The sequence below is a fragment of the Eufriesea mexicana genome, unplaced genomic scaffold (genome assembly GCF_001483705.2).
Source record: "Eufriesea mexicana isolate 0111107269 unplaced genomic scaffold, ASM148370v2 scaffold5504, whole genome shotgun sequence".
NCBI classification, from domain to species: domain Eukaryota; kingdom Metazoa; phylum Arthropoda; class Insecta; order Hymenoptera; family Apidae; genus Eufriesea; species Eufriesea mexicana.
Genome location: NW_016913469.1, coordinates 162,099 through 172,372, shown reverse-complemented (window position 1 = coordinate 172,372; position 10,274 = coordinate 162,099). Strand labels below are relative to the sequence as shown.

At 46.9% G+C, this 10,274-nt stretch overlaps 1 protein-coding gene across 1 annotated transcript in view; it reads left to right on the top strand.

Moving 5' to 3' along the window:
* LOC108552125 (uncharacterized) overlaps positions 1-10,274 on the top strand; it is a 180,400-nt gene that overhangs the window by 22,127 nt on the left and 147,999 nt on the right. The window lies entirely within an intron of this gene.

The window sequence follows — 10,274 nt, the reverse complement described above, 5'->3', positions numbered from 1 at the left end:
CCCTACAATCAGCACGTTACGCCGTAATCGTTGTTTCCATGTATTACCGGGGCCCGCGGTACACCAACCGGGTATTCCAGCTCTATAGCCCTGACTATGGATATAGGAAAATCGTTCTCGGCGTAATTTACTTTATCGAGTCTTATAACGCTTTATAATGGTCAGTAACGCGAAATGATTTTTTCTATTCCCAGGCACATTGTGTCCCGTAATTTATAACCTACATAATCACGGGAAGCGTGTAATAAAGTTGTAAAAGTGGATAGCTGCGCGGAGCAGGAGCGCGATTACGATCGGTTATGCACGTCTTTGGAACCTAGTCTACGTTTCTGCAATAGCATTGCCTTTAGGCTTACCCAATGTACGCGTGTTATTCACCTCTCCGAATCAAAACACCGATTTCTGCTCCCGCTTCCAAGAAATGTGTGTCTCTTTGTAGGAGGGTGTCTAAATTCGCTGTAACCTGAAATTCTTCAAACGTTACCAGTAGTTCTCGTATAACCACTTTCCCGATTTATCACCGGACACTATATTCCAAACTGTGATAATTTTAGTGAATATAAATTTTCTCGAATCTTACGAATGCTTCTACAAGAAATTTGTATAAACGAAGGTACTTTGAACGCTAGCAGTGTTCTTCTCCGGCCACGTTTTCAGGTCTCAATGGAGCCTCGTGTTTTCGAAGATTCGAGTAAACAAAAATTCTTTCGCTACCATGAATTCATTCGCTACTATTAGATTCGCTGGACTGTATTTTCGAATATTTAAAAAAATACAAATTTTTCTAACGGGGCCGGTATTTCTTTTTCAATAGCATCATTGACTCATAGCAAAGTGTTCCGTATTCTGTAAAATTCGAAGGAATAAAAATTCTCCGAGAATTCGAAATATTTCTTCTCCAGCCACGATCTCAGATCTCAATGGAGCTTCGTGTTTTTGAAAATTCGAATAAATAAAAATTCTTTGGAAATTGTCGATACTTCTTCCTTGATTATAACCTCGATTCACTACCCTAGACTATATTTTCGAATATTTAAATAAATGCAAATTCTTCCAACGTTATAGGTATTTTTCTTATAATAGCATCATTGACTCATAGCAAAGTGTTCCGTATTCTATAAAATTCGAAGGAATAAAAATTCTTCGAAAATTCGAAATATTTCCTGCTCGATATTTTTCACTCCAACTATCGGAGACTATATTTCGCGAAATTCGGAGGAATAAAAATTTTTTAGACATTACGCACACTTCTCGGTTCATCTCTTGGTGTCTACGCCTCGGAAAAAATCCACGCGAATAATTTGCCGCGTTAGAAATATTCCTCTTGCAGCCGCTTGTACTCGCGGCTAAAATCTATCCAAACTCCGGTGTAACAGGCAAGCTGGTTCACAAAGCGCAAACACCGTCAGTTCGAAATTGAATCTTCACCTCTAATCTCCCTTCTCTCGCCTTCTTTCCCATGTTTCGTCCACGAAGAGCTTTCACGAAGCCAGCCACGCGTCCCTGTGAAGCTCGAACGCTGGAAAGGACGTTAGCGGAACGACTGCGTGATTACGCGGTGCTTAAAAGCTGCTCGGCTGTGTGTGCGCGGCGTGTGTGTCGGGTTACGTTATTAAGGAAACACCGGCGGCAAAATGCCCGGACAAAGGACCGGGGGAGGAAAATGTTTGAAAGGGCGAGCGGGAGAGGGAGGAAAAAACGAGACGGAGGCGTGTCGGGCAAAGCAGCGATGATCGATGACACTGTACGCGCGCTATTAGCATGACAATGCACGCGCGCGGTCCCGTGCTTTCGAGAATGCCTCTCGCGAGTTCGTTCTCGTCTTTCGTCATTCATTGTTCGAACGCCCGCGCGCTGCTTCTTGGCCGCGCCTAATGCTCTCTTCGATCGCGAATAGTAAACGCGCCGCGCGCTCGAGCGTGTGCGAGACCGAGCTTTTACGTACCTCGATACGCTTTCCCATCTTTCTTTTCGCGAGCAATTTCTTTCCGATAGATATTCTCCTATATTCGGAATGGCAAATGGCTCGCGTTAGTATCGTCGACGTAATTCCCGCGAAATAAATTTCTCATTTTTAATTTTAATTTTGATTTTAGAGATTAATCGAAGCTTTTGCGACGCAGCTAACAAACACACAGGGGCATTAAACATTGGCCCTGTGACACATCGCGACGTACCATCAGATAGCTAGTCAGTAATCCCAGACCTTTGAAACAGCCCTAATGAATCAGATAGCCATCCCTAGGACCCATGACGCAACAATACCAGTAACCCCTCTACCGGCTAAAACTATTATAAATACCCAAATCCACAACGAAATTAGACAATATTAATCCGAACCCGAGAGTTGGATTTATTCGTACCCTACGTACCCCGCGCACCGTGACACTTTCTTGGATACCGGGAACCGTAAACGAATTGGCATTCGATCGTCAGGTTCACGCACCGTCGACGTGACTGGCGAGAAATAAATCTTTTTACGGTTGCTTTGTCGAGGAATTTTTTGCGAATCAAAGGAATCGTCGGGTGACACGACGATGGCTGATTTTCGGCACCCCGAATTGAAACGATCTTACTGGAAGAAATGGTTCTTGGAAGTTGTAAATTAGGAGTCGCGACACGTGCTTCTTGATTGAGAAGATCCTACGAAATGACGAAAGGTTTACGGTCCTATGGCTAATGGTGTCAGTTATGGGGTAATAAATTAGGGGCTATGCGCGCTTCGCGAATTTCATGGATCCTTGACATCCTTTGGCAAACTTGTCCATGTATCCCATTGAAATTTTATATACCCCTAGAGTCGGCATTTTTATTTTCCCGAGCCACGAAATTTCGCGGATATTATGCGTACGCGTATGTTTTGAAAGACATATTTTTAGAAATATGTCAAGTCACATATGCATCGGTAAAAATAATCGTAAGAGGTTACATAAATCGCGTTTCATCTCGTTCGAAGTGGTTGGCGAATTTTCGCGAGTTCTTTTTCGAGAAGGAGACTTCGGATTTAGATGTCAGATAGTTACAGATCGAGAAACAGGAAATCTATCTATACGCGTGACGCAATTGTACCTCTGGCTGACTAATGCATAACATTTCTACTGTCTGCTTCGCGCTCGTCAGTCTTCGCGCGTTACTATATATCCGCGCCTTGGTGGTCGTGTCTTCTTCTACACGGACACTGCGTTACGTTACGTCTCCCTATCGTAGTATGCAACGGCGAAGGATCATTGGAATTTGATATAGCACTGTTTGCAAAGAATCGCCCGGTTAAAAATAAACGGGCGCTATTTAAAAGCGAATCGATGAATCGAAGGAATTCTCGATGTTCTCGACCTCAGATTTTCCAATTTTACTACTACGAAAATAACCAGCCAAGTAAATCGCGTTCGAACCGGCTATTTCATTCGTCGCAGATAAATCTTCCACCGGTTTTACATAGAACTGGAATGTTTCGTCGGGGTACATAGGAAAGAAGAGGAAAAGAGATATCTTGCCCAAAAGTACTTCTATTTTCGTTTCGTGGTTTACCTTGGCACTTGTTTCCTGTACATAACGAAATTTCATCATTTTTCCCGGTTATTTATTTATTAAAAATTTATCAATTTAATTTTTACCTTTTCTCTGCATCCTAATCAGTATTATTCCTAACTTATACGTTCTTCGACTTTAGAAAGGGGAAATAATTAACGAGATTACTGTCCATTCCAAGGTGACACACGCAACCGAGACCTTCGTCTACTCGAATCCCTATAAGGACAACTCGGGACAAATACGCGGTAAACTTGCGAGTAGATCAATAGCTCGACCAAGTCTCGACTTAATTGGAGAAAGATCAAATTCTCGGATGATCTTAATCGTCTTCTCGATACCCTCGTCCCACGTTGCTCTTCTTCCATCCTCTTTATCCCAACGCTTCGCTCTCGCGTCCGCTGACTCATCCTTCGTGCACAAATATTGAATCGCCCGACGAGCAGGTCCGTTTATTATTGCGGATTGTTTAACCTATCGATCAAGAAGTTCATATGTGTAACCGGGGGTATATTATCGCTCGATCCTCGCGATCTTCGTTCTGGAATCAGAGGAGATACAGAAACGTATCTATCACTCGCTGCATTGTATGCCAAATGCTCTGAGGACTCATCGTGGAAGATTAGGTCAGTGTACGACATGTCTTTCAAAGATTTTTGCAATTTTTTGAAACCGTGCCTATTTATCTCGGTATTTCGTTGTTAAAGCGTGTCATTTCTTTTCTCGCGTGGAGAGTAAAAATATTTAATGGACAATGGCAGGTGGACCAATGGTCATCGATTAAAAATAGCCACAGTACAGGAAAAAGATATATTCGTAAAATCAGAATTACTTATCTACCGACATTGTAATAATTTTTAGAAAAATTCATAATTTCTTCGTAATTTAATTATTAATTAAATAAGTATCAATTTAGTTAATTATTCCCGATATTTCCATCATTTTCAAACGACATTCCTGGTCCAATCTCCGTGTTAAAAATGAAACTACTCAAAGGTCGAACGCAATCCGAAACAGTTCCTAATAGTAACATCGTGGACCGACACTGATTGACGCAGTGACACGCAGTGTCGTGTGCAGCATTCAACGTCTTTCAACATGGACCCGTCTAAAGCTACATACATTTCATGCTGCCGTGAACCCAGGTCTCGTCTCTTATTATATTATTCCAAGCATTTCGTCAATTTGTACACCATTCGAGCATTCTGCCTACGCCTCGACTACAAGCTTCGATTTTCGTTCTACATCTGTACCTATTTTTGCCTGTCGTATCTACGCCTATACTCGCTTTATACTCTCGTCTATGTCTAACACCTAGGCACAGTTCCATTGTGAAGTCAGGTCATTCCGAGGATTCCATCTTCGACTCACCGATGCTTCGTCTTCGTAACCGCGTGAATCACCGGTTTAAATTAAAATCCGGCGTGACGAATGACGCGAGGCAGGTTAATTACGCGGTAAAAATTGCGCGGCAAAAATTACGCGAGCGTGGTGAGGTGGCCAGGAAGAATAGCACGGTCACGATTCGGCTGGCGAACGGTAACGACGAGGAGGAACGGCGCGGAAACACGAGCAACACGCGTCACTCGGCGAGGACTTTCGTCTCGCTCTCTCGCTGCCTCTTGTTACCCGATGCCGCCGATGTCTGACAACTCCGGGGCCACCTAATCTCCGCCGTTCCCTATTTTTAACACCCCTGGCGCGTGTCGGTCACGGGAGGGACCGAGAGGCAGCGACGAAGACGAGGAGACGGCGACGGTGAAAGCAGGGAGAAAGGGAGAGAAAGCAAAGACGTGAATTATCGTTGGGGCTGCTGCGCGTTCGCTTCCACTGACAATCGGTCGGCCATCAATCACCCGACATACTTCCGCTCGTAGAACGACCCAGGGCCGAGCTTTCTGTCGCCCTGTCCCATCGCCGGGGTTTTAACTCGCTCGATTCTTTTCGTTAGCCCGCGCCGACCTAACGAATACACGAAACAGGAAGAAGGTTTTGATGGACGTGCCCTCCTAGTCGCTTTTTTCATCGAGCTACTGCCGCTTCTGCGTTTCCGTCCCTCTCGAGGAAGCTTCGCATCGTTGGAAATAGATCTGGTGACAGATCGCGTAAGAAACGTCGACTGTGGTTTGATGCTTTAATCGAGGATGCCGCTATTACGGTTCTAGCATCAGTGGAAGTCATTTCGGAATTTAACGCGGTACTAAATACCTAAAACGTTCCAATTTTCTCGTTCCTTGACAGTTTCCTGCTAGTTTCACAACAGTGACTCCCCCCTGACACCCTTGCGTTCGATACTCTGCGTCCATTTTGAAATTTTCGGATGCGAATTCGACAGGATAATCGTTCCAGGATAGGAGGAATTTATTTTAAGAAACGTGAAATTCTCGAAACAATTTGTAGCAGGGATTCGATCTGACTCCATTTTAAGAATCGGAATCGATACCATAACCGCGCTCCTCGCCGGATCGAGAAGGAAAAGAAAAGCAGGAAACAAGGAAGCAGCTGATCTTTATACACCGTATCGTAAGTACCTTCCTCTTTCGTCTTATCGACCATGTCGACGGCGTGCTCGTGCACGTACGAGGAATTACAATTTGATTTTCCTTATCGATACGGCGCCCTGTCGTTGAGCAGGAATCTCCATTTTTACGACCGCGGTCTTTGATTCGCCGAGACGGGCAAGCGATAAAGGGAATGAAAGACGAACTACAAGTGGATGGAACACAGAGAAATGTAGCAGAAAAAGAGATACGGCGACGGAGAGGCCGGAATGGCAGGAGGCTGGAGGACTGAAAGGAAGCTCAGCCATTCTGCCATGTTCTTCCTATAAAAAATCCAACTGCTCGACCTTTCGAAGGTCACGTACCCGTGGAAATTACTCGAATCCACCATATATCGTTCCAACGTCGCAATCTTACGCAAGAAGCTGTCAACCGCAGTCCTCGAAGAGATCCCGATCGTGAGGAGACACGCGTGGTCTCTCGACGCGTAAACTTGGTCAAATTTCGTTAACCCTCTCCGGCCCAACTGGCTACAGCGACGTATCGTCAAATTAAATCGAAACGGAGCGTCGAGTCCAACGTAGGATCGCAGAGGTCTGATAAATCCGTAAGCCACCTCTCGCGTTTGTCTGTCAATCCAGTGACAGCAGCTATGGAGGAGCAGAGATTAACGGAAGAAAGGGAAGGAAAATTACGCGCGTACACTTCTGCAGGCATCTGTTCGTGGAATCATCGATAAACCTGCGAGTTCCGAATTTATCGAGTGGATATACTCGCAGGATTGAGACGGCGAAACGAGAATCAGCGCTAATCGCGCGTTGACAGCGTTTAGCTGGTAACGAATATAGGTTCGCGATACTTCGAACGAGCAGTCGTAGCAGACTTCTAACAGGGCTACTTCGAAGCGATATTTCGAACATTACCCGCACGCTTCATCCCCCGTTCTCGAAATATCTGTTGCTCCAACCGGTCCAGCCCCTCTCCCTCGTCCATTCCGCGTTTTATAACCGCTTCCTTATCGCGTGCGTGATTCATCGGCGGAAGCATAGTCCCGATGTCGGCCGAGATTACGGGATTCGGGACATTAAGGAGCGTCGGACCATTCCACGGGTAAATAGGTCAGCGCAGGTCGATAATTGGCCCTCGTAAATTGCCGACTCGCCGGAAGACTATCCCGTGGGCCGTGCAGCCGTGTCGTTGACGAAAAGTGCTCGGTCTTCCTTGTCATTTAACCGCCGTAAATTAACGGCAAGCCTCTTTTACGATGTCCCAGCGTTTCGATTTAACTTCTGGCTGCATTCTATAACTTTGTACCGTGGTCCATCGAGACGACACCTTTATACATCTCCAACGTTTTATCGCCGCGTTTGCACTCGGTTAAGCCAAAACGTTGCTTCGCTCCGTGTTTGTCATAACAATGGCCGACACGGCCGACGTATTTAAAGCAAGAACGAGGATGACTTAAGAATTCGCGTGATCGAAAATAAAGAAGCTGTAGGGGGAGGGATTAGAGAACGATGACTGGGAGCAAGATCGAGCACCTTCGTGCGCTTTGCCCCTAACGTCTGCCAAGAAAAAGAAGAGATGACCGTTCTGACGATGTTTGAAATTCGGACGAAGGGGTTCGGTTATTTAGGAGACACCGTGTATCGCATTCCCGGTAATATTAATCGATAATAGGAATAATTCGTTCCTACGATCGCGTACTTGGCCTCCGTATAGCGTGTACTAATTGCATCCTGTTCGCGGTTCAGAAATATCGCCTTTTCCCTTAGGATGTACGTGTATTGATGCTGTTTATACGAACCTGAGGAGGATTTCGAATTAAACGCGGTATTTTAATCGTCAAGATTTACTATGCCGCGTTTAAACGCTTACAGTCTCTTTTGGCTACCCTTTTACTTCGCCTCAGACATCGTAAAACCACTAGGAATTAGGTTGTCTCCACCTTGGTTTACAAACACGATCGTAGCTGGTTTTATTTATAATCGAACGAGGCTTCGGGACATGTATCGAGTGTACGAAGAGCAGAACGAAATTTCGTCGCGAGTCACGCTTATAAACCGGGGGCTGAGAGCAGAGTATGGTCAGCCGGGGACTCGCCGTTGGCAGACGGACGCGCGAGGCAAATGGCGCCATTAAAGCAGCCGGCAGGGGCATTTCCGGGACAGGAAGTCGTCTGCGCGAAAACAAAATACAACCCAGTTTCGAGTCGCTCAAGGTTCCCGATTCTTGCCAAGTTTGGACCTCCGGCGTCCTCGTCTTCGAGTCACTCGGCCCGCCGACGTTTCCACGCTCGCTTAATTTTTCCGCGCCGCGGTTTCGCTCCATCCATCTTCCCTAATGTTCCTCGACTCGCGGTCGCGCGGCAAGAAACCGTGTAGCGGGCAGAGCTAATAAATTACCGTATTGGAAACGGACTGAAACTTGCAGTTGCACGCGCAATTCGTCTCGCGGCCTCTAATGACCGATGCGTCGATCAACCCCGTTTGACTCTGACCAAGGCTTCGCTACAGCTCTCGTCACGGCCTGTCACTCGTTACGGACTTCCGATTATAATTAATCAATGGCCGTCCAGGCTAATTCTCCAGCGAGTGTCAACTCGCTCTGTCCCGGTGACCAGAGTAACCTAAGCAGTCGACGAGTTATCGCTGCTTCCCGTCACAGCGAATAGGTCGAGTCTTATTCTCGGAGAGCGGCCAGATGAGCAACGAAAAGATGTTAGACTCGTCTTCGACTATTAACGTACCTCGACGCTCGACTAATTTACGAGATGACGGATTCGTTTCACGAGCCTGGTCTAACGTATCTATAATTGATATCGCGCGCGGAGAACCTGTCAGACGCGTCTCTGTACTCGTACCTAGCCGTTGGAGACAGTCAATTATCTACTTTCAACGGATACTTTCGTTTTCTCCTTGTCTCCTCGCGCCACGAATAAAGCTCCCAATCCTGTCAGCGTATGCGTGGATCTAACGGACAGAAGCGACGCGTATAACCACGAAGAAAATTCGAACAAGCTTCGTGTAGCTCTCGCGCAGCTTCGCAAACCCGTGTCATCGATGGGAGAGAATTAAAAACGAGTCATCCTCCATTTAACCCTCGTTTTACGACCCCTGTCGTGTCCCCGATCACATCGGGTCATCGTTTCGAACTCGAAACTCGTCGCGCTTGTCTGCCATCGGGAATTACACCCTCGTCTCGTTTCACACCTCCTCGCGACTATTCGCGGCTGGCCTCGGCTCGTAGACCGCGCGATGGCGGAAGCCGAGTGGCAGAAGGATGAGCAAAGGATGGCAGAAGGATTGCGGAACGATGGCGGTTCGACACGTAAATTTATTCAAGCATAACCGATCTGGCAGACGTTCAAGACGGACGCTCCAGCTAGTCCGAGAAGTCCGGCGCTGTTTTACGATCAAAGTTCCGAACGACGCTTGCACCCGGGGGCTCTTTCGCCATGATTCCGCGGCCGACGTCGTCGCCTTTGTGCCATTTCTTCCTGCTCACCCACACTGCCACGCTCCGTTGATTCTCCGGCACGTTTCCGTACAGAGGCAACGAAATTTCCATCTCGATAATCCCGACCTGGTGTCCTCGCGCGACCTCGCGGACACCCCCGGACGCCACCGGTCGGCGTTTCCGCTCCATCCAGGCGACGAATTTTTACCGCCAATTACCATCGGCCTTGCTTTTCGGCGGATCGGGATCGGTTCCGTTTCCGGCCGGTAGACGTGCTTCCGTGCTCGGGATCCGCTGCGGCGATTCTATTTGTTCCGATTCGCGAATCCTCGTGCTGGTGGTTGCCCGGAAGGGGGTTGTTTTCTTCCCGTGTTTGCGAGTTTGTTCCACCGTCCGAATATTAAACGAGTAATTCGCCGAGTTAAATGAGAAATGCAACGAAAGGGACATGCAATTGAAAATTATCGGTAATATTTGGTCGATCGGAAATGAAAAATCGAATAATTTTCGTGGCTGGTAAATGATCGAGATTGCTAACGATATCGATAATTCTGCGTGTTTTTCCGGTACTTTGGCGATGTTAGCGCTGCCTAATTAATATCCTCGCTCGACGAGGCGGTTTCGAGAGCCGAATAAGAAACATTTTCGACGAGACGAAATTTTAATTGCGACCGGCGGCGATTAAAACAAGATCGTACGTCCCGCGTCGAGTGCACTCGCGTTGGCCCCCATTTACTTCCGCTCTTGGCTGAATTTGCCGTGCAAAAATGTTCCTGTTACCCTCCC